The sequence below is a fragment of the Chiloscyllium plagiosum genome, unplaced genomic scaffold (genome assembly GCF_037043375.1).
Source record: "Chiloscyllium plagiosum isolate Xiang-an unplaced genomic scaffold, Cpla_swu_hap1 HiC_scaffold_1, whole genome shotgun sequence".
NCBI classification, from domain to species: Eukaryota; Metazoa; Chordata; class Chondrichthyes; order Orectolobiformes; family Hemiscylliidae; genus Chiloscyllium; species Chiloscyllium plagiosum.
Window position 1 is genome coordinate 60,973,958 of NW_028270139.1, and position 24,936 is coordinate 60,998,893.

The following is a 24,936-nucleotide window of genomic DNA, read 5'->3' on the forward strand; positions in this document are numbered from 1 at the left end:
AGCTAACCTCGATCCTTTCTAGTCTAATATCTCATACCTCATTCTTCTCCTCTACAATATTCTCCTTTTCCTGAGTGAAAACCAATGAGAAATGTTCATTTAGCACCTCTCCGATCTCCACAGGGTCCACACTCAACTTCCCACTTCTGTCTTTGACTGGCCTCATTCCTATCCTAATCATCCTTTTATTCCTCACATATCTATAGAAAGCTTTAGGGTTCTCCTTTATTCTATTTGCTAAAGTCTGCTCATGTCCTCTCTTTGCTCTTTTTAACTCTCTCTTTAAATCCTTCCTAGCTGATCTATAACTCTCCATCGCCTCATCTGAACCATCTTGCCTCCTCAACATAAGCCTCCTTCTTTTGCTTAACAAGATATGCAACTTCTGTAGTAAATCACGGTTCCCTTACCTTATCACTTCCTCCCTGCCTGACAGGGACATACCTATCAAGGACACGCAATATCTGCTCCTTAAACCAGCTCCACATTTCCATTGTCTGCATCCCCTGCATTTTGCTACCCCATTCTATGCATCCTAATTCTTGCCTAATCATATTATAAATGCCCTTACCCCATCAATAATTCTTGACCTGTGGCATGTACCTATGCCTTTCCATCGCTACACTAAACGTAACTGAATTATGGTCACTCTGTCCAAAGTGCTCACCTACAACTAAATCAAACACCTGGCCTGGTTCATTACCAAGCACCAGATCCAGTGTGGTCTCCCCTCTTTTCAGCCCTTCGACATGCTGTCTTTCCTGCAAGGCTCCTCTCTGAGACAATTCTACCAAACTCCTCCCTCATTCTGCAGCAGTTGCCTTTATTCATCTGAAATACCATTATCTCTGATTCTATCTTCTCCCTCTCAAATTGCATAGTAAGTTTGATCATGTTATGATCACTGCATCCTAAGAGTCCCTTCACCTTCAGCTCCCTCATCAAGTCTGCCTCATTGCACAACACTAAATCCAGTATTGCCTGTTCCCTAGTTGGTTCCATTACAAGTTGTTCCAAAAAGCCATCTCGTAGACATTCCACCAATTCCCTTTCTAGCCAACTACTACCAACCCAATTTTCCCAGTCCACCTGCATATTGAAATCTGCCATGATCACTGTAACTTTGCCTTTCCTATACATCTTTTCTATCTCTTGGTGTTTCTTGTGCCCAGCTCCTGACTACTGTTTGGAGGCCTGTACATAACACCAACTATCATTTATTTTTACCTTTTGCAGTTGCTCAATTCTATTCACATTAGGTTCTACACCATCTGATTCTCTACTTTGTTTCTATCTGTTGATTTATTAGCAAGAAATAAAATTAAGGCAACCCCACCACCTCTGCTCACCTGTCTATCTTTTCAATAGGATGTAAATCCTTGAATATACAGTTCCCAATCCTGATCCCCTTGCAGCCACATCTCCACGCATTCAGATATAACACCTTCAGTCCTGTAGTAACTGTCCCTCTTCTCATTGTCATTCGTTCATCCAGTGTACTTGAAGTTCGATTGCTCAACCTTTCGAGATACTCTGTTTTATTTGTGTCTGTGCTGGAGATTTTAATAACCTTTACTGAATTCTGGACTCTTCACCTCCTCCTTTAATTTGTGTTTTCTAATTTCCCCTCTAACTGACCCCCCCACCCGACTATTTAGTTTAAAGCCCTGCCTGCAGCCCTAGTTATGCGATTCACTAGGACCCTGCTCCCAACACGGTTCATATGAAGATCATCCCAATGGAACAGGTTCCTTCTTACCCTAGTTCTGGTGCCGATGTCCCATGAATTCAAACCCATTTCTCCCATACCAATCTTTGAGCCATACATCTACCTGCTTAATCTTATTGACCCTCTGCCAATTAGCTTGTGGCCCATGTTAGTAAGCCAGGCTTATTACCTTTTTGGTACTGCTTTTTAATTTAGCTTCTAGCTGTTTATACTCCCTTAGCAGAACATCTGCCCTACATCATTGGTACCTACATGGACCACAACCACTGGATCTTTACCCTCTCACTCCAAGTTGCTCTGCAGCTCAGATGAGATATCCTGAACCCGAGCACCAAGCAGGCAACACAACCTTCAGGAGTCTCGATCCTGGTCACAGAACAGTGTATATGCTCCTAAATATACTATCCCCAATTACAATAACATTTCTCTTCTCTTCCCTCCCACTTGAATAGCTCCCTGCACCTCGGTGCTGTGGTCAGTCAGCTCATCCTCCCTGCAGTCCCCATTCCCATCCACACAGGGAGCAAAACTCTTGAACCTGTTGAAGGACAAGGGCTGAGACTCCTGCACGTCTACTGCCTGAATCCCAGTACCTGCCTCGCTCATTCGAGTGAAATCTCTATTCACCAGAGCATGGGGACAGTCTGGAACTCACTGTCTGAAAGGGTGAGAAAGGCATAAATCCTAATTGAGCAACAGTGGAAACAGGGTTGGTTTTCTATCCTGTGTTTCATTTTGTGTAGTGAAAGGCAAATTTATCAAATTAATTGCTTTGTTCGAATTGATATTGAACCTTGTTAATCTTGTTACAGATTGACTCCTTAATGTAATTTCAAACATTAGATCACAATCTTGTAATCATTGGGGTACACGGTGGCTCAGTGATTAGCAATGTTGCCTCACAGCATCAGGGACCTGGGCTCAATTCCAACCTGAGGTGACTGTTTGTATGGAGCTTGCATGTTCTGCTCGTTTCAGCTGGGTGCTTAGGGAGGAAGCCGAAGTCCAAAGATGTGCCATGCTAAATTACCCTGTAGATCCAAGAGATGGGCAGGCTAGATGGATTAGCCATGGTAAAATGCAAGGTTACGGGATAGGGTTGGAAGCTAGGTCTGGTGGATTGCTCTTCAGAGGGTCAGTGCAGATTCAATGGGCCTCTTTCCACACTATGGAGAGATTCTATGAACTGCAGGTAAGACCTAATTAGAAATGCATGTGAAGTACTGTAACCTAATAGGTCAAGTGTCAAGTGGGATGAGACTGGATCACTTCCTTTCATTAGTACAGATCCAATAGCTAAATTGCTGCTTTTGTGTGCTAAATTCTCTATGCCTTCTACTAGATTCTATTCAATACAATATCCATTTACAGAAGCATGTTTTACTCCTTGGAGTTGAAACTTTCTCTGCCTTTTCGATACAACTGGGTCAGAATTGACTAGAGGCTTAAATGGACTAACCACATAAGCAATAATGTGACAACAAGAGCATATCATATTCTGTGGCGAGTTACTCACCCTCTGATCTCTCAATGTTCCACCATCTGCAAGATTACAAGATTGCGATATAATGTTCAACAATTACATTAAAGGGTCTATCTGCAGCAACATTAATAAGGCTCAATATCATCCAGAACAAAGCAATTAATCTGATGAGTTCTCCTGTCACTATACTCAAAATGAAGCTACAGGACAGAATATCAACCTTGCTTCCACTGTTACTCAGTGGCTGCAATGCAGCAACTTAGCTACAATTCTTTTCATTTAATTCACTCTTCCGCATATAGGCAGAGCTAATATGGCCTGAGTTTTTTTGCCCCTGCCAAGTTATTCTTAAGGTGAAAGGCAAGCAGTTTATAGGGAGTTTGAGGAAAATATTTTTTCACCCGGAAAGTGATGGGAGTTTGGAATGCACTGTCTGGGAGGATAGATGAGAACCTTACAACCTTGAAAAAGCTATTGGATGAGCACATGAATTGTCATTCATTCAAGGCTATGAACCAAGTGCTGGACAGTGGAACTAATATTAACTTAGAGTAGTTTTGTTGACACTGTCTCCATGGGACAAAGAGCTTCTTCTATTCCGTGTTATTCTATAATTCTGAATGTTAATCTAACACGAATACCAAGACTACCTCCCGATTTCCCTCAAAATCAAATAATATATTTTATTTGGGGATATCCTGCTGTTTCTTAAATATCACTGGGTCAAATGGACACAGGCAGTGATGGAATTCTGTGATAGGTCTCATGAGGTAGCGTACAGTCAACACATCATTGAAACCTTAATGTTTTGAGAGACAACCTCCTTGTGAAGCATGTACTAAAATTGACCAGAGAACAGACTATTCTAGAAATGCTAATGTGTAAAGAGACAGGATTAATTAACAACTGAAGTAAAGGTACCTGAGGTAGCAGTGATCAAACATGGTTGAATTTAACATTCAGTTTGAAGAAGAGCAGCATGTATCTAAGACTAATGTTTAAATTTAAATAAGGGTAAATATAAGGGTGTGAGACAGAGCTGGCTAAAGTCAAGTGGGAAATTGAATTAAACTCCTTTCCCAATCCACTCCACAGTTGGTTGGAGTGTATTGGAAAAGGAGCTTAGCAGCAAAGACAGTTGAGGAATAATGGCAGATGGGTGGCACAGTGGCTCAGTGGTTAGAACCGCTGGTTTATCTGCAAGGAGATTATTAATAGCAGGCCAAGCCTTAAGAAAATCTGAATAACTGATTGAAAGAGCTAAGAGTATGGGAGATTGCATGAGTTGTCATAAAGGCAACCCATAGGAGATTTATTAAACTAGAGTGAAGACAAGTTAAAAAGGTTGATCTGTAATCTTTGAGTTTAGAAGAATGAGCTATTTGTTTCACTTGTAAATTTTCAGCACACTGTGTGCCAGCCAGATGTTTCAGCTCCCTTAAAGATACAGTACACATCTACAGCTCCATTACAGGAAGAAGGATTGGATTAGATTACTTAGTGTGGAAACAGGCCCTTCGGCCCAACAAGTCCACACTGACCCGCCGAAGTGCAACCCACCCAGACCCATTCCCCTACATTTACCCCTTCACCTAACACTATGGGCAATTTAGCGTGGCCAATTCACCTGACCTGCATATTTTTGGACTGTGGGAGGAAACCGGAGCACCCGGAGGAACCCATGCAGACACGGGGAGAATGTGTAAACTCCACACAGAGTCGCCTGAGGCGGGAATTGAACCCGGGTCTCTGGCGCTGTGAGGCAGCAATGCTAGCCACTGTGCCACTGTGCCACCATTAAGATTCTAAGAAGGGGATAAGCCAACTATGGTTAACCAGGGAAGTAAAGAAGACGATCAAATTGAAAGAAAAACCTGCATTGTGGCAAACATTAGTGACAAGCCAAGCAGATTGGTAAAGTTTTAAAACCAACAATCGATGACCAAAAAAATTAATAATGAGGAGAAACTAACCTATGAGGGTAAACTAGCAAGTACTCATGAGATAGATTGTAAAAACTTATTTAAAAATATATTTTTAAAAAGTGTAGACAAAATAAACTTAGGACCCTTGGAGAATGAGGCTGGAGGAATAATAATAGGAAATGGCAGAGGAGTTGAAAAATATATCACATCAGTCTTTGCAGTAAAATACATGAATAGCATTCCAATATTAATCAAGAGGCAAAAGGAGGAGTATATTAAAGGAGATCAATCGATGCAATATATTGGATTTTCAGAAGCCTTTTGGCAAGGTACCACACATTAGTCTACTTCATAATATAAGAGGCCATAGTGTTGGTATGATGGTAAATTATATGGAAAGAGGATTGGCTAACTAATAGAGTTCGGATAAGGAGAGCATTTTCTGGGTAGCAACCTGTAAATAGTGTTGCACCATAGGGATCAGTGTTGTGGCCACAATTATTTACATTAATAACTTGGATGAGGAAAGTGAATGTACGATAACTGGGTTTGCAGATAACACAAAAATAGCTGAGAAGGCAAATAGTGAGGATGGTGCAAAGAGTCTGAAGAGGGATTTGGATAGATTAAGTGAGTGAGCAAAAACTCAGCAGATGTAATATAATGTGGGAGTATGTGCAGTTATGCAATTTGGTTGGAAGATCAGAGATGTTGAACATAATTTCAATGGAGAAAGATAGCAAAATGTTATGGAACGGGGAGATGTTTTTGGAAGTCCCTGTCCATGGATCACAAAAAGCTAGCGTTCAAGTTCAGTGGGTAACAGGGAAGGCCAATGGAATTTTGGCCTTTATTTCAAAGGGAATGGAATTTAAATGTTGAAGTTCTGCTATATGTATATACAACATTAGTTAGATGACAGCGAGAATACAGTGAACAGTTTTGGATTTTTTATCTGAGGAAAGATATACTGATATTGCAGGAAAAGTTTCACTAAGCTGATACCAGGTGTGGAGGGAAAACATTATGATGAGAAGTTGAGTAGATTAAGTCTGTATTCATTGAAATTAAGAAGAAATAAGAAGCCACCTCATTGAAACATATAAGATTCTTAAAAGACTTGATAGGGTTGATATGGAAAGGTTGCTTTCCCTTGCATGTGAGTCTTGGACCACAAAGCGTAATCTCACAATAAGGATTGCATGATTAAGACAGAGAAAAATAGGAATTTCTTCTCTGAGTGTAGTGAACCAATAAAATTATTTACCAAACAGGACTGTACATCCTCCAACCACATTTATTGCATCCGTTGCTCTCGATGTGATCTCCTCTACATCAGAAAGACCAAACTCAAACTCACGAAACAGTTCAGGGAATATCTCTGGTCCGTGCACAGCAACTAACCTCACTTTCCTATGGCCATCCGCTTCAACACCCCCTCCCATTCCCCAAAGGACATATGCGTCCCCTACACAAGGCCAAGCTAGAGGAGGAACACCTCAGTTTCCTCCTCAGGAGCCTACAACCACATGGCATGAGCATTAAATTTCAAAATCTCCCAAATTTTGTTTCTAGTTTCCAAATCTCCCCTCCCCCTACCCCATCCCAATCCAACCCTCTGACTCAGATTTGCCTTCTTGACCTGTCCTACCTGTCTGTCTTCCTTCCCAACTATCCGCTCCACACTTCCCAACGACCTATCATTATTACCTCCTTCCTTCTCCTGCCTATCGCCACCCTACCTATCTGTCCCCCAGCCCCATCCCCTCCCCCTAATTATCTCTCAGCCCCTTTCCCCCTCCCTGGTCCTGAAGAAGGATTATGTCTGAAACGTTGACTCTTTTGCTCCTCAGATACTGCCTGACCTGCTGTGCTTTTTCCCAGCATCATGCTTTATCAACTCAACAGGCTGATAACCTACTCCAGCTCCTAGCTGAAATGAAAGCTGGATCACTACAAGGATTTCAAGTGCCTGAAAGCAAGGCATACCTCTGTCTGAGGAGAGTTTGCAATGGACAATTTAAATAAAATCTTCAATGGCATGCTCATCTTGAGAAATTAATTTTTAAAATCCATATCTCCTCTTGTAGAGATTCCATTGATTCCTTAGTTTTAATAAAAATAATGTTCCTTCTGTTTGCTTAACAAAGAAAACAAGATGTAAACAGTCCTATTAGTATCCTTGATCTATTCAATAACAATTCTCAAAAGATATTCATTTAATTCCTTTTTCAAGATTCTGATTGATCTTAAATCAACCATCTTCTCTTGGAATCAGTTTCACGCATCCACTACCAAATCAATAAAAGTGTATTCTCTTAATTACTAGCCTTGTTTGGGGTGCATAGATCTTGTAGTTGCATCGCATTTTTCTATGTTCAATGCTCATTTTGAATCACCTGATTAATTCAACCTTATTTTTATCTTTTATTATTTATAGACTGATATCAAGCCTCCCACTCAATGTATTCTTCAGCAGAGGTATATTTACTTACACCTATCTTTATAATGCAATTTCTGGGCAATGGTCAATCTTCTGCCTACTCATTCAAAACATCTATAGTGTAGAATGGAATAAATGCATTAATCACTGAGCAATTTATTATTGACAATCATTTTATCATGCCATATAAATATTCTCAAAAGAGTCTAATGTCATAGTGGTTGTGTCCCTGCCTTGAACATGTGTCATAGAATGTCTGAACAGATTAACTAAAAGAACAATAATTTTTTCTTGATGTACTGTTGTTGAAGTTCCTTCTCTAGCTTCCCACAGAATTCTAGGGTGTACCTGATCAGGTGGAGGGGTTTTATCCACCTTTGTGTTTCAAGACATCTAGCACTTCCTCCTCTGCAATATGGACATTTTACAGGATGTCACCATCTATTTCCCTATATTCTAGATCTTCCATATCCTTTTCCAGAGTAAATACTGATGCAAAATACCCCCAGCAATCCCCCATTTTCTGCAGCTGCACACAAAGGCCACCTTGCTGATCTTTGTGGGGCCCTATTCTCTCCCAGTTACCCTATTGTCCTTCAGAAGTGGTACTCTCACAGGGGAGCCCAGGCCTGCTGGTATTGTTCCATCACCATAGGAATGCTCCTGGTCGTGTCCAGACAACTTGCTGATTCCTTCCTCAAAACGGGCGTAGGAGCTTGATGTGCACCATCTGCTGAAAGGTCCTATCTCTCTTCACCCACTTGACCTCAGTTATTCTTACAATGAAATAAAAAGAAGGATTGAGTGTGAGGATAAGTCTGAGCTGTTCCCTGTAAGTCGGTAGGGAGCTCAGAGGGCAGGAAAGGTTAGTAGTTTGAGAGGAGAAGGTAATTACGAATGCTTGAATAGGCATGTGCAGTCTGTGAAATGTTATGGCTGAAGTAAGTGAAGTGGCAGAGTTAGATTAAGTGATACCTCTGAGAGTGAGAGTTGGCAGAAATAAGACTGTGCCACTTAGCTTTGTAGAGCCCAGGAGATCATGAACCTTTCTCTGGTAAGTTTTGCCATCCTAGCTACACTGACCTATGCTCCTGTGTAATGCAATGCCCTCTTTGACTCTATTCATCAAGAAGAAAATGTCCTGCCTTTCTGTTGCCCCATCCAGCAATGTCTGCTGCTCATGTTCTAAAAAGCAGGAACCCAATTTTACTGGCACCTTCTCAGCACAGGCTGAAGGTCAGTTCTTGGTTTGTAGCATCTGAAAGTCTCACTAGTGAGAACTGCTTAATCACTCACCACAAGATTCAGCAGCTGAGAAGCACATTTTCATGGGGGATAAATCACCCCGAGTATTGACCGATCTGATACCATCAAACATGCTCACCGCCACACTAAATAAATAGAGTCCCATTGCCAACATTTGGCCCATATCATTTCCCATAAGCATTTCCTATTCATATACCTATCCAGATGTCTCTTAAATGTTGCAATTGTACCAGTCTCCACCCCTTTCCTCTGGCAGCTCATTTCATACACCACCCTTTACGTGAAAGAGTTGCCCCGTAGGTCCCTTTTTAAATACTTCCCTTTTCACTTTAAACCTATGCCGTCTAGTTTTAGTGTCCCCAATTCCAGGGAAAATACCTTGTTTATTTACCTTATCCATGCCCCTCATGATTATATAAACCTCAATAAGGTCACTCCTCAGCTTCTGATGCTCCAGGGAAAATAGCCCCAGACTATTCAGCCTCTCCCTATAGCTCAACCTTCCAACTCTGGCAACATCCTTGTAAATCTTTTCTGAACCCTTTCAAGTTTCACATCATCCTTCCAGTAGCAGGGAGACCAGAAATTGGGCAGTATTACAAAAGTGGCCCAACAATGTCCTGTACAACCACAAGATAACTTCCCAATTCCTATGCTTAATCCACAGACCAATACAGGCAAGCATGCTAAATGCCTTCTTCACTATCCTAACTACCTATGACTCCACTTTCAAGGAACTATGAATCTGCACTCCAAGGTCTCTTTGTTCAGCAACACTTTCCAAGACCTTACCATTAAGTGTATAAGTCCTACCCTGATTTCTGAAATGCATCACCTCACATTCATTCAAGTTAAACTCAATCTGCCCATTGGCCCATCTGTTGTACTATCGTACTCTCAGGTAACTTTTCTTCTCTGTCTACTATACCTCCAATTTTGTTGTTATCTGCAAATTTACTAACTATACCTCCTATATTCATATCCAAATCATTTATATAAATGATAAAATGCAGTGGACCTAACACTGATCCTTGTGGCACACTACTGTTCACAGGTCTCCAATCTGAAAAGGAACGCTCCACCACCACCTTCTACCTTCGAGCCAGTCCTGTATCCATTAAGCTAGTTCTCCCTCTATTCTGTGTGATCTAAACTTGCTGACCAGTCTGCCATAAGGAACCTTGTCGAGTGCCTTGCTGAAGTCCATATAGATCACATACACCACTCTGCCCTCATCAATCCTCTTTATTACTTCTTCAAAGAACTCAATGAAGTTCATGAGTCACGGTTTCCCATGCACAAATTCTTGGCTCTGTGAATAATTTGAAAGGGGCTGTGCTAACAGAGTGAAAAGGAATTCTGCATGACTGTTGATCATACCCTGTGAACATCTGATCACTGAGTTCTCAATAATCAATCCCAGGATGAATCTGGATTACATTTCAGAACAAGATATGGACTCATTACGAAGGCTAATCCTGAGTTCATATTGGATAGTTGGTGTTCATGGATGCAGATCGTTAGCTGTCTTCCTGCTTGTCCTATGGAATGTTTTGTGCAGTCCTTGCATGGGATTTTGTACACTACATTGGTTTTGCTCATGCTGGGTATCGGGTCCTTCGTTCTGGTGAGTTGTTGTCTGAGAGTGGCTGTTGGTTTGTGTGCTGTTATGAGTCCTAGTGGTCGCAGTAGTCTGGCTGTCAGACAGAACTGACAGCCAGACTACTGCGACCACTAGGACTCATAACAGCACACAAACCAACAGCCACTCTCAGACAACAACTCACCAGAACGAAGGACCCGATACCCAGCATGAGCAAAACCAACATAGTGTACAAAATCCCATGCAAGGACTGCACAAAACACTACATAGGACAAGCAGGAAGACAGCTAACAATCTGCATCCATGAACACCAACTAGCCACGAAACGACACGACCAGCTATCTTTAGTAGCCACACACGCAGATGACCAGCAACATGAATTCGACTGGGACAACCCTACTATTATAGGGCAAGCCAAACAGAGAACAGCCAGGGAATTCCTAGAGGCATGGCACTCATCCACAGATTCAATCAATAAGCACATCAACCTGGACCCAATATACCGACCACTGCAACGAACAGCTGGGACTGACAACCGGAAGTGGCAGATTCAATCCACTATAAATGCCGGAGGAAACATCACAGAAGCGCTTCACAGGAGGCTCCCAAGCACTGAGGATGTCACCTAGACAGGGGATGAAATGTCTGCAACACAAATTCCCAGCTCAGCGAACAGAACCACAACAATCCAGGGAATTATAGACCGGTGAGCCTGATGTCAGTGGTGGACAAGATGTTGGAGGGAATTCTGAGGAACAGGATGTATATGTATTTGTAAAGATAAGGACTGATTAGGGATAGTCAACATGGCTTTTTGCGTGGGAAATCATGTCTCACAAACTTGATTGAGTTTTTTGAAAAAGTAACAAAGATAATTCACGAGGACAGAGTGGTCGATGTGATCGATATGGACTTCAGTAAGACATTCGACAAGGTTCCCCATGAGAGACTGGTTAGCAAGGTTAGATTTTATGGAATACAGGGAGAACTAGCCATTTGGATACAGAACTGGCTCAAAGGTAGAAGACAGAGGGTGGTGGTGGAGGCTTGTGACCAGTGGAGTGGCACAAGGATCAGTGCTGGGTCTACTACTTTTTGTCATTTGCATAAATGATTTGAATGTGAGCGTAAGAGGTACAGTTAGTAAGATTGCAGATGACACCAAAATTGGAGGTGTAGTGGACAGCGAAGAAGGTTACCTCAGATTATGACAGGATCTTGACCAGATGGGCCAATGGACTAAGAAGTGGCAGATGGAGTTTAATTCTGATAAATGCGAACTGCTGCATTTTGGGAAAGCAAATCTTAGCAGGACTTATACACTTAATGTTAAGTTCCGAGGGCGTGTTGCTGAACAAAGATACCTTGGAGTGCAGGTTCATAGCTCCTTGAAAATGGAGTCGCAGGAAGATAGGATAGTGAAGAAGGTGTTTGGTATGCTTTCTTTTATTGGTCAGAGTATTGAGTACAGGAATTGGGAGGTCATGTTATGGCTGTACAGGACATTGGTTAGGCCACTGTTGGAATATTGCATGCAATTCTGGTCTCCTTCCTATTGGAAAGATGTTGTGAAACTTGAAAGGGTTCAGAAAAGATTTACAAGGATGTTGCCAGGGTTGGAGAATTTGAGCTCTAGGAAGAGGCTGAACAGACTGGGGCTGTTTTACCTGGAGCGTTGGAGGTTGAGGGGTGACCTTTATAGATGTTTACAAAATCATGAGGGGCATGGATAGGATATATACACAAAGTCTTTTCCCTGGGTTGGGGGAGTCCAGAACTAGAGGGCATAGGTTTAGTGTGAGGGGGGAAAGACATAAAAGAGACCTAAGGGGGAATTTTTTCACACATAGGGTGGTGCGTGAGCTGCCAGAGGAAGTGGTGGAGGCTGGTACAATTGCAACATTTAAAAGGCATTTGGATGGGTATATGAATAGGAAGATTTTGGAGGGATATGGGCCGGGTGCTGGCAGGTGGGGCTAGATTGGTTTGGGATATCTGGTCGGCATGGATGATTTGGACCAAAGGGTCTGTTTCCATGCTGTACATCTATGACTATGACTCTATGACCTGTGAAACCCTCATAGGACACACCAGAAAAGTCATCACCTATACCTTCCAAGATTTCCACCTCGATGGGTAGTCTATTAAATTAGACCCATTCTGGTAAGCACATCACTGACGTGTTCAAAGCTATGTCTCTGACACACAGAGAATGGCCAGAGAACAGACACCTTCTCAACTCCAAACAGTAGACATGTCTTGGTGCTCAGCCATAAACCACATGTCTCACCAGCAGTGAGAGGAACTGAAGCATCATATTGTTGCGTTATAAGCACTCAGGATGGTACAAAAGATGGAGGAGTCCATTCACACTCTCACTACTATGGTGGCCCTGGCATGCAATCTCTTGGCTACCTCCACAGAAATGATGGTGGCCGCCTTGCAGAGACAGGTCCTCAGCCCTTTTGAAGAAGAGTCTGTTGAGTTGGTTGGAGAAGACTAGCTTGTTCCTCCTAGTGTAACATTAATGCTATTTGAAGTAGATCTGTGAGAAAAATAACAGGGATTACACATGCATTATAAGGTATGTCTGAGACCTGACATTCTCCACAATAAGGCTGAAAATTACACCCTCACACTGAGTACTGCATGGCTGGCATGAGGAACCAAATAGAAAGTGATAAAGAGTTTGGAACTATATTTCCTTTTCTCATGTGAGGAGGCCCTATAAAGTATCCATTTTGTATTTTGCATCAGAAATTGGCTAAGAGGCTCCACTCCAAATACCTGAATGCATTCCACCAGCATTACTCCCTGCCTAGCACAGTAGTCATGTCTTGGCAGAATTCCTATTGTGTATGAGCATGTGGTAGCTTTAATGGTTTGGTGTTCCCTGTGATTTTGAATGCATTGTTCATTGTGCTTGTTGAGCTTAGAGATTGAGTTGATGCTCACCAACCAGTTCACATCTGGAGTTCACTTTTTTTGTCAATATTTGAACCAAACTGTAATGTGGGCAGGCACCTAGTGGTTGTTGTCAGGACCAAAAAACAAGAAGGGCTTATGCCCGAAACGTCGATTCTCCTGTTCCTTGGATGCTGCCTGACCTGCTGCGCTTTTCCAGCAACACATTTTCAGCTCTGATCTCCAGCATCTGCAATCCTCACTTTCTCCTCGAGGACCAAAAGTGAGCAGGTTATTCCTTTCCAACACTTCCGTCACTTGCTTTTGATGTGTTGTAGACTGATAAGACAGTAATTGACTAGGTTGGATTTGTCCTTTTGTGCAATACTTGGGAAATTATCAATATTGTCAGCAAAATGCTAGTGCTATGGCTACACTGAAAGAACTCTGCTAGGGGTATGGCCAGCTCTGGCGGACAAATCTTCATTGCAATTGCCAGAAATTTGTGAGGATCCATATCCCTTGCAGGATCCAGTGTTTTGAGCTGTTACTTGATATGCTATGGTGTGTATCTGATTGGTTAAATCAGATATCTGTAATGATAACGACATCTGGAGGAGTGGCACAGTGGTACAGTGGTTAGCACTGCTGCCTCACAGCGCCAGAGACCCGGGTTCAATTCCCGCCTCAGGCGACTGACTGTGTGGAGTTTGCACGTTCTCCCTGTGTCTGCGTGGGTTTTCTCCGGGTGCTCCGGTTTCCTCCCACAGTCCAAAGATGTGCAGGTCAGGTGAATTGGCCATGCTAAATTGCCCGTAATGTTAGGTAAGGGGAAAATGTAGGGGTATGGTTGCGCTTCGGCGGGTCGGTGTGGACTTGTTGGGCCTGTTAACTGATTGCCCACCACCATTAATGACTGAATATAGCAGGACTTCAAGACTTATATCTGATTTGTTCATTGTGGAAACATTTAGCTCCATCTATTGTATGCTGCTTCCACTGTTTATCATTAATATCTTCCTGTTCTGTGGATTTATTTGCCTGAAACCTAATTTTTAGGTATTCTTTGTGATTTTTCTGGCATGCCCTTTTGAATTCTTAATTGAATGAGAATCCATCCCCTATTTTGATAGCAAACACAGATTAGGGAATATGTTGGGCCATGAGATTACAGATTATGGTTAACTACAGTTCTGTTGCTGCTGCTGTTGTTGAGCCACAGTACCTCATGATACCCAGCCTTAGGCTGCTTTTCAAAATCTATCTTTCAGCATGGTGGAAGTGTCTCACAACACAATGAAGAGTTTCCTCAACATGAAGATGGGGTTTCACAATGACTGCAGTGATCACTCTTACCAATACTGTTCTTTTGTACAGGAGGTCAGGCAGCATGTGAGGAGCAGGAAAATCGACGTTTTGGGCAAAAGCCCTTTATCAGGAGTCCTGATGAACGACTTTTGCCCGAAACATCTATTCTCCTACTCCTCAGATACTGCCTGACCTACTGTGCTTTTCCAGCACCACACACACTCAACTCTAATCACCAGCATCTGCAGTCCTCACTTTCACCAGCTATTGTGCAGGAGATTACCCAGAAATAAAATCCAGTAATGCTAGTAAGTAAGACTTACTGGTTCAACTAATTTTGTACACCTCAACGTGGAGGTCCAGTCTGACCATTTCCATGTAATACTTGTATTTCCGTCTGCGTAATGAAATGGATGGGTTTTACAACAATGGCTATATGGTCACCATTGAGCCAGCTGTCTTTTTCTAGATTTTATTGAAATTAAATTTCAATATGTGTCATAGTGGCATTTGTACCCAGGTGACCAGAACATTAATCTGGAATTCTAGATTACTGGTTCAGTGGGAATACCAATGAGTTATCACGGGTAAGTAGAAATGTGGATCTGGGGTTTCAGTCAAGTCACTCATAATCCTATTAAATGGTAGAGGAGGTTTGAGGGATTTATGGCCTATTCCTACTCTTTTTGATTGCATGTTCACTGCCTAACCTACTGACACAGTACTAAGCCATACAACAGCATGTCCGGCCCTTCCTGACTGTTGCATGACTTCTTCACTTAATGCCACAAGCTGTCTATTTTTCCCTTTGCACTAAATGCCCACCTCTGAGCTCAAAGTTGTTGCCTGAGCCTGTCCATGAAAGCCAGCTGTGAGAACAAAAACCTCCAGAGCCTGCCCAGTAATAAGCACTCCAATGATCTGAGACTGATATGCTGCCGTTGCCCTATTGTGTGGGTGGTGGCTCCAGGGAGGCACAGTGCCCATTGGCCTTGGAGGCATCCACTTCAATGGCAGTAGTTCCATCCAAAGGGAAGTGAAGGGAGGTGGCTGGCTAATATCCAGACTCAAAATTGTTACATGCTAAGTCTTCCAATCAAGTTTTGCAATGTTGTACTCAATTAGGCAGAAAATACTTGGAAAGGGAAAGTTAATACTATGATTTGTTTAATTAATGAGATTTTCACCACCTGATGGTGAGAATTTGATCTCCCTAACTAAGGAGGGAAGACTTAATAGTCACAGCTTTTCTCGAGAGCAAGAATCTGAGTTTTAGATTTTCTATCAATTAAGTCATCACACTCGCCATTATTCTCATCACTTAAAGTCGGGAAATGTCACGCCCAGATGTATTCACAGCTCCATACTCAATGCTATCTGATGAATTTTCTGTATCAGTGTCAATCTCAGGTAATCAAACACTCTTTTACTCAGTGTCTAATCATAGTGCTATGTATTATTAACAAACTTACCAATATTACTACAAATGTTCTGGAGCAAATCATCCACAAATTTTGTAAACTGCCAGTTTTTCACAACAATTTCCGATGAAATACTTTTTCTTCTGAGTAGACTAACCCCAGGTGAGATGCACAGATGTTAATGGTTTGAATTCCAGTATCAATCAGCTCCAACCCACCTAGTTCCGATATGAAGAGAAGCAGAGCAGCCGCCAGGATTATGGGGTGATCGGAGACTGCGGGTGGCCAACCCACTCCCTACAGGTGGGTGTTAGCAATTTAATTATTAGAATAAACTATAATTACCTCCTATTCATAACAACATTTTAAGTTTAACCCTGGCTTATCAAATATTAGGAGTCTCAGAAATCTCAAAGGCTGAAAGGAGAGGATATTTGCAGGATCGAGTAGGTAAGAGTCTTTCCACTTACCTCTTGGATTCAGCTTACCCATTACACACTTACCAACCCCAACTTGAGGATGAGGCACTTACCCGATTGACAGGGTGGTGAAGATGATGTTTGGCACTTGCTTTCCTTGCTCAGGCCACTGAATATAGGAGCTGGAATGTCATGATGGGGTTAGATAGACCAATTTTACCGTACTGTGCACAGTTCTGGTTTCCCTACTATAGGAAAGATGTTTATTAGATCACAGAAAAAAATTACAACCTTGTTAAAGGACTGAAGGGTTTGAGTTATAAGGAGAGGCTGGTTTGCTGGGACATTTTTCCTTGGCGGTAGGAGGTTGAGGAGTGACCTTATGGAGATTTAAGAAATCATGAGGGGCATTGATAAGGTGATTAGCAAGGGTCTTTCCCTCAGTGTAGGGGATTCAAAAACTGGAACGTATAAGTTTACAGTGAGAGGGGAAAGATTTAAAAGAAACCTGGGGGGCTATTTTTGTACACAGAGGCTGGTGCTCATATAGAATGAATTGCCAGAGGAAGGGATAGATGCAGGTACAGTTGCAACATTTGAAAGACATTTGGACAGCTACATGAATAAGAAACATTTAGAGAGATATGGACCAAATGAAGGCAACTCAGACTTGTTTAGTTTGGGAAAACTGGTTCGAATGGGTGAGTTGAACTGACGGGTCTGTTTCCATGCTGTGTGACTCTATGACTCCCATCACCACCTACTCTTCCCTTCTCCACAAAGTCTCTGATCTGTTGCCTCAACTCTTCTTTGTGAGGTCTCTGATATCACACTTGCCCTAACCTCCAGTTCTAAAGAAGTCACTGCACTTGAAAAGTTAACTTTGTTTTCATTACACAGATGATGTCAGACGTGCTAGTTTGTTTCTTCTAGCAATTTCTGTTGTTGTTCTAATTTTTGCTTGCCTTTGCCCTTGTCTTTACAATGCCCCTCCCTCTCATCCCTATAAGAGACATAGAAGCATTAAAAATAGAAACAGGAATAGGCCATTTGGCCATTCAGACCTACTCCTCTATTCAATACAACCATGGCTGATCATCCAACTCAGTGCCCTGTTCCTACCTTCACCCTAAACTCTTTGAACCTTTGCCACAAAGAATTATATATAATTCCTTCTCAAAAGCATTCACTCTTTTGTGCTTTGCCACATTTTCTGTGGCAGAGAATTCCACAGGCTCTCTACTCTGAGTAGATCCTCTCTGCCCATGATTAGGCACAATATAGTGATGAATTTGGGAGTGTGAAACATGACAGACAAGGTGAACTAAATAAAATTAAAAACTAAATTAAAAAAATAAGGAGGTAGAATTTCAAAACTACAACCTCGGGTTCAGATTGGAAAACTACAGTAGTAATTTAAAGTAGTGGCAGTTCAGACCTCAGTGTCTCTGGTGGGTTGCTACTTGTGATCTAGTTACATGCCATGGAGGCTTAAAACATTTCAAATGAAGTTTGACATTCAAAGTTAAATCAGAAACGCATAGGAAAACTTTAAAGATGACATGGCCCAGTCAGCTCTGTGACAGGGCCACTTTGTTTCTGAAGTGAGTTGAATGCAAGAGTAGGAAGGTTATTTCTCAGTTATACTATGCATTGCTGAGGCTGCAGCTCAAGTTGTGTGTACAATACTGGGCATGTATGGAAGGATATTAATGTATTGGAAATAGTTCAGAGGAGGTTTATTGCACTGATATCTGGAATAAGTGAAGTGCATTATGAGGATATGCTAGACAGGATAGGCCTCTGGAGTTTAAAAGCATCAAAAGTGATTTAATTGAAACATAAAAGATCCTGAAAGGACTTGATCGGGTGAATGTTGAAAGCACCTTTCATTTTCAGGGAGAATACGGAACTAGGAGTCAGAGTCTAAAAGTAAGAGGACACCCATTCAAAACAGAGATGAGGAAGCTTTTTCTTTCTCTGAAGGTTGTTTGTATGTACGTTAATATCTGCAAGATGCACTGCTGGAATTGAGGCTCCTTAGAGAGCACCTTCCAAATCCACTACCATCACCATCTACAAGGACAGGACAGCAGTTTCATGGGAACAGTACATCCTATAAGCTTCCCTCCAAGCTACTCACTCTCCTGACTTGGAAATATATTGCCATTACTTTACTGCATCCAAGTTCGGAAATTCCCTCCCAAATGGCACTGTGGGCAACAGTTCAAGAAAGCAGTTCAATGCCACATTGTCAAAGACAACTAGTGATGGGCAATAAATGATGTCAAGCTAGCAATGCCCACATCCCAAGAAAGAATTTAAAGAGAATGTCTGAAGATATTATAAGAAAAGGTCACTGAAATTTATCAGATCTTGTAGCAATGTGAATTTGTTACAACTCCATCCCTCTGGTGCCCAAAGTGATTGTGGAGCTCTACCTTTTCTCCATCATTTGCTTCCTGGGTTCCACTGACCACATGTGCAGCACACCACTCACAGCAACAAAACATAGTAAAGAGGTGGTCCATGTCCTCTTCTGGCATGCCAATGGCTTCATCTGGATCACCCCAGTTGATGCCAGCCAGGTTGCCTGGGCAATGGGCATCATCACCATTGCTTGATTCCCCAGTGTGCATTTGAGTGCAGTCATGTTGCCATTAGACCTTCCTTGGGACAGACAATGATACATGAGAATGTGATGGTATTCCATTCTCTAAATCTCCAATTGGTCTGCACTAGAATTGGGGAAACTTTATCATATCGGGGCCAGAGATGACGCATAAAGTTAATCGAAGTTTAAAAAAAAAGCTGCTTAACTTCGTTTTGTAAAAGAGAACTGAAATGTCAAACTCACCTGCTGAGGTTGTCTTTCCTTAGTGAGCCTTCTTATGTCTGCTGGCAATGAAGACATTACTTCTTGCAACTGTTGTTTCAAAATCACGTCTGTTCATCTGAAACACAGATGGTTCTCTGCCAAAAAAAAAGTTTTGTAAAGAACTGCTCTCAGCAGTATGTCATTCCAAACAGTGATACAATTCTCAGCATGTATCTGCTCAAGTTTGGAAAGTCAGCAGTCATTCCATGTACATTGCTGAATTCCAGCAGAGGCAGGTTACTGTACTTGGCCTTCAGTTAGCTCTTGCTTTGCGCTTCTATGACTTCAGGTTGAAGGCTTTCACGCGCACTGGCATTTTGAATTTTAAATAGTTTGGCAAAAATTCTTAACTCCAGTTCTTTACATTTTAGGTTTTGAAATCATGCACAAATTTCTGTACTCCATGGTACACTCATAAGGCTATAAGACTTGGGAGCAGAATTAGGTCATTTAGTCCATCAAGTCTGTTTCACTATTCAATCATGATTGTGTTTCTCAACACCATTCTCCTGCCTTAACCTGCAATCCCCTCAGTAATCAAGAACCTATCTGTCTTTGTCTTGAATTCCACAAATTCACCACCCTCTAGCTGAAAAAAATTATCCTCACCTTTGTTCTAAAAGAATATTCCTTCCCTCTGAGGCTAACCTTGCAGTTCATCATCTCTCCTATGATTTGGAAGCATCTTCTCCATGTCCACTCCATCCAAGCATCTCCGTATTCTGTAAGTTTCAATTGGAACTCCCTTCATCCTGCTAAACTCCACTGAGTAGACCAAAAGTCCTCAATTGCTCCTCATATGACAAGCTCTTCATCCCTGGAATCATTCTTGTAAACCTCCTCTGGATCCTTTAACACCAATACAAACTTCCTTCAATATAGGGCTCAAAATCACTCAACGTTCCAAAATGGGGTCTAACCAGAAAACATGAGCCACTCTGCCCACCTGATTGATCTTTTGAAAGGATGCATATTCTTGGATATTTAGTTCCTAGCCCTGATCCCCTTGCAGCCACATTTCTGTGATACCCACAGAATTGCTCTGGCCAATATGCATTATTTACCTTGCATGATATACTGCACACATTTTCGTACAACACCCTCAGTCCTGTTTTGATTGCCCCCTTATTTGCTTTGACTGAAGTTAAATCCATGACCCTTTCCATACTCTGTCTTATTATTTGTTCTGGAAACTTTAATAACCCCCTGTTGAACCCTAGTTTCTATTAGCTTTTTCTATAATTTTCCACAAAACTGCCCTTTGGCCAAACCCATCCCATCAAAACAGTTCCCTCCTTCCCCATGAATTTGAGCCCATTTCTCCACACCAATCTTTGAGCCATATATTTTCCTCTTTAATCTTATTAACCTTGAGCCAATATGCTGATGACTCGGGTAGTAGTCTGGAGATAGTTACCTCTTTGGTTCTGCTTTTTAAATTAGCCCTGAATTGCTCATATGCCCTCAGCAGAACCTCATTTTTCTTTCTACCTATTTGTTGGAACCGATGTGGACCACAACAACCATGTCCTTCTCTTTTCACTCCAAGTTCCTCTACACCGGATGAGATGCTGAACCCAGTCACCAGGCAGACAACCCGGCCTTTGGGGCTCTCTATTCTGTCCATAGGGAACAATGACTATTCTACTGACTATACTATCCCCTATTATAACCACATTTTCTATTTTCTCCCCTTCTTGAATGGCTCTCTGTACCACGGTTCTATGGTCAGTTTGCTCATCCTCCTTACAGCCCCCACGCTCATCCCTACAGGGAATGAGAATCTCAAACCTGTTAGACAAACTCAAGAGCTGAGGCTCTTTCAGCAATAAATCCTGGATCTCTCCAACTGCCTCACTCATAGTCACACCTTCCTGCCCCTGACCACTGGACCGAGTTAGGGTAGTTAATCATATGAATGTGACTGCCTCCTGAAGCACAGCATCCAGGTAGCTCTCACCCACTCCCTGATGTTTGCAATGTTCAGATTAGTCATTAGGAACTACAATAGGGTCCACCAGCTCCCACATAGTCATAGAGGTATGTAGCACAGCGCCAGAGACCCGTGTTCAACTCCTGCCTCAGGCGACTGACTGTGTGGAGTTTGCACATTCTCCCCGTGTCTGCGTGGGTTTCCTCCGGGTGCTCCGGTTTCCTCCCACAGTCCAAAGATGTGCAGGTCAGGTGAATTGGCCATGCTAAATTGCCCGTAGTGTTAGGTAAGGGATAAATGTAGGGGTATGGATGGGTTGCGCTTCAGCGGGTCGGTGTGGACTTGTTGGGCCGAAGGGCCTGTTTCCACACTGTAAAGTAATCTAATCTAATCTAAACAGGCCCTTCAGCCTAGCTCATCTATGCCAATCAGGTTTCCTAAACTGAACTAGTCCCATTTGCCCATTGGCTTTTGAATATTGTAATTGTGTTTACCTCCACCACTTCCTCTGACAGTTTGTTCCATTTCCCTAGCACTCTCTACTTGAAAGGGTTACCCCTTAGGTCCCTTTTAAATATTTCCCCTCTTACCTTAAACATATGCCCTCTAGTTTTGGACTCCCCATCCCCTGGGGAAAGGATATTAGCTTTTCACCCTCACCATGTCCCTCATGATTTTAGAAATCTCTATCAGGCTCCCTTCAACTGCTTAAGCTCCAGGGAAAATATCCCAACCTATGCTGCCTCTCCTTGTATACAAACATTCCAGTCTCAGTTAAATCCTTGTTCATCTCTTTTGCACCTTTTCCAATATAATAACATCCTTCCTACAGCAGGGCAACATATCCTGCAGTTACAACACATCACTGAGTCCAGCATCTCTATTTTAATTCATTAGCTCTTGATTTTTAAAACATTCATACTGGCCTTTCAGTTTGTAGTCTATAAACTTTCAACCCTATTTACTTTCAATTTGAAAGCAACCAATAATAATTAGTCAAATTATTGGCTGTCACCAACCAAGTGAATTTATGGTTTACCTGTGATATCACTCTTTTGATGCCAGGGTCCTGATCCTGAGCTTCAGTTTATCCTGTTCAAAAAATCTTACAAACTACTAGCCAAAAAAACCAGGCAAAAAGCATCTCTTTCCCTCCGCACCAAATTTTCATGCTGCCCCAAATTGTCCGAACAATATATTCACTTGGGCTGTGTCTCGCTCTGGATCTGATCTCTCCATATTGTTTGCATGAAGCTTTCTAACCTTTTGCTGTCGCATGTTTCTGCTTCTGAAGAAAAAAGCATTAATGACTTTGCATTTGAAAGAAGAGAAATGAGAAGCCGATTAAACCTTTTCAATGTGACACTGAAGTTGGACACGCATTGCACTATGTCAACCATAAACATCAAGCCACACAGCTGTACATTTTCCTTTCACCATCATAAACATTTTCACTTTGTTCCTCAGTTCATTAAACCATACCATATCCCTCTGGTTGAGCCATCTCTTTTCACAACAGTTAACTAAATCACATACGCTGATTCAAGGTCTTTTGATAATTCTTTAACCTGACAACTGTTTAAATCTTTCCTTTTAATAAAATTAATGCTTGATACTGCTTTCAACATTACATTGCTCAGCTACAAGGACTGCATGCACAGATTTTCTTGATGACTGAAGCAGTAATATACAATCAATTCACCCAGACCATGGATGAGGCAATCCATTTCTTTCTTGATTAGAGAAACTAATCCCTTTTATGGCGCCCACAGCATGGAAAGACCTCTTCATTTTCAAAGCATAGCCCAAGCCTGTGCACTGCCAATATAATCGTTTGAAAAAATATTTTCCCCTTTGGTTGTGTCATGCATTGCTACTCAAGAAAATGGATTCTCCCTAACCTTAATATTTGCTCTGATACCACGCACAATCATCACTTAGTTTGCCAGTACTTGTTATGATTGTTGTCCCAACAATACCCAGAGAGTAGAATTCAAAATCAGTTGCAGAATCTTTCAGAAATTTTTTAATGTCCAGAGGCATTGAATTAATTCAATCTGACACTGTCCTGAGACACAATTTCCTGCTTCGAAATAATGTATGTTTCTCTTGAGACAGTAAAGCTATGGCCACAATGATGCATTCCTTCACAAGCCCTCACTCTGAATGAGGCCCATGTTTATTTGCAATGTGTTTACTTAGCACATAACTGGCTTTTTAACACAATCTCTTTTCTTGGCCTTCTGAAAGTCTTTTGCTGCCTGCCCAACTTCTTGTTTAAGTGTTCTGACAATATCTACATGCACCTGAATTAAAATTCTTCATGTTTGATACGCATTGTGCTGTAAAGCCATTCCAAGTGATGCAGAAACTGCATCTCCACATCTCAGGCACATTGCCTTGCACATACAAAATCAAACTTGTCGATTGTTCTTTAAACCAACACACTGCATCCAAATTTCTATCTTTTTGTAAGCAGCAAACACTTTTGAGGTCATTCCGTGGTGGACCTACCGATACAGAAACTCTGTTGATGACTTTTATGCCCTCAGCTTCTACACTGCTTCCTTGTCCATGGTCCCCCACTCTCATGTTCCTCCTAATGTACAGTTACTGCTATTTCCATTTGAGGTTAGATGTGCCTTTGGAGTTGCCATTTGCTTCAGAATGCTGTTGGGACTGGCAGGCTAGATTATATATGGCTATGGATTAGACCCAAGGATCAAAGTTTCACATGCCTACAGAATCATGTAGGTCTTCCTTAATTTCCCAGGGGGCTCTCTTGGCTTAAATCTCTTGTGGAACTCACAACTTTGTGAGATTTTTGAGGCATACGCCCAGTGTGGGAACCTCCCAATGTAAGCCCATGTGATAGCACATGTTTCAGATGCTGAGTGATAGCACATGTTTCAGATGCTGAGCAACAGCCCTCACATCTTCATGTGGGGATTGACTCCAGATATGAAGTGGAAGTGACTGTCTCTTTCACTTACACCTTTAGGATTGGCATGGCAAGGATTGAATGCCACTGAGTCTGCTGCCAACTGACCACTTATACCTCTGATAACCATTCTCTTCATCTGGCTCACAATGAAGGAAAATGGGGTTTTTCTATTTTGGTCCTGCCATTAAATTTGGCAACACCCTCACGTAACCTGTTAATCCAAATTTTAAAATAGCAGCTCCCATCCATCCCCACCCTGCCCCAACAGTTTTCTCCCTACCTCTGAGCTAATATTAAGCTCTACATATTTTGAGTTTACCATCACCACTGTGTTTCATTTATAATTCTCAATGTAGAGGCTAACAAAAACATTATACAAACTTAGTCCAAATATATCCCGGGAAGTAATATACCTGCAAGAGGAGAAAAGATGGCCTTCAGAAAAGTGAGTCCCTACTCCAGTGTGAGTCTGACAAAGGGAAGGAGAATAGGTTAGAAGAGTTGTGAGGGATCTACAGGTTCAATGAGAGGCCAGGAAGACTACTTCCTATTCTCCTCCCAACTTCCCCCCTTCCTCTATATGAAATCTGGCTGCAAACATCAAAATTACTCATTTTCCTAATGCCACATCTGATAAGTTGCATTGGGATGAGCAACTGGTCTCGGTGACTTGCTGATTT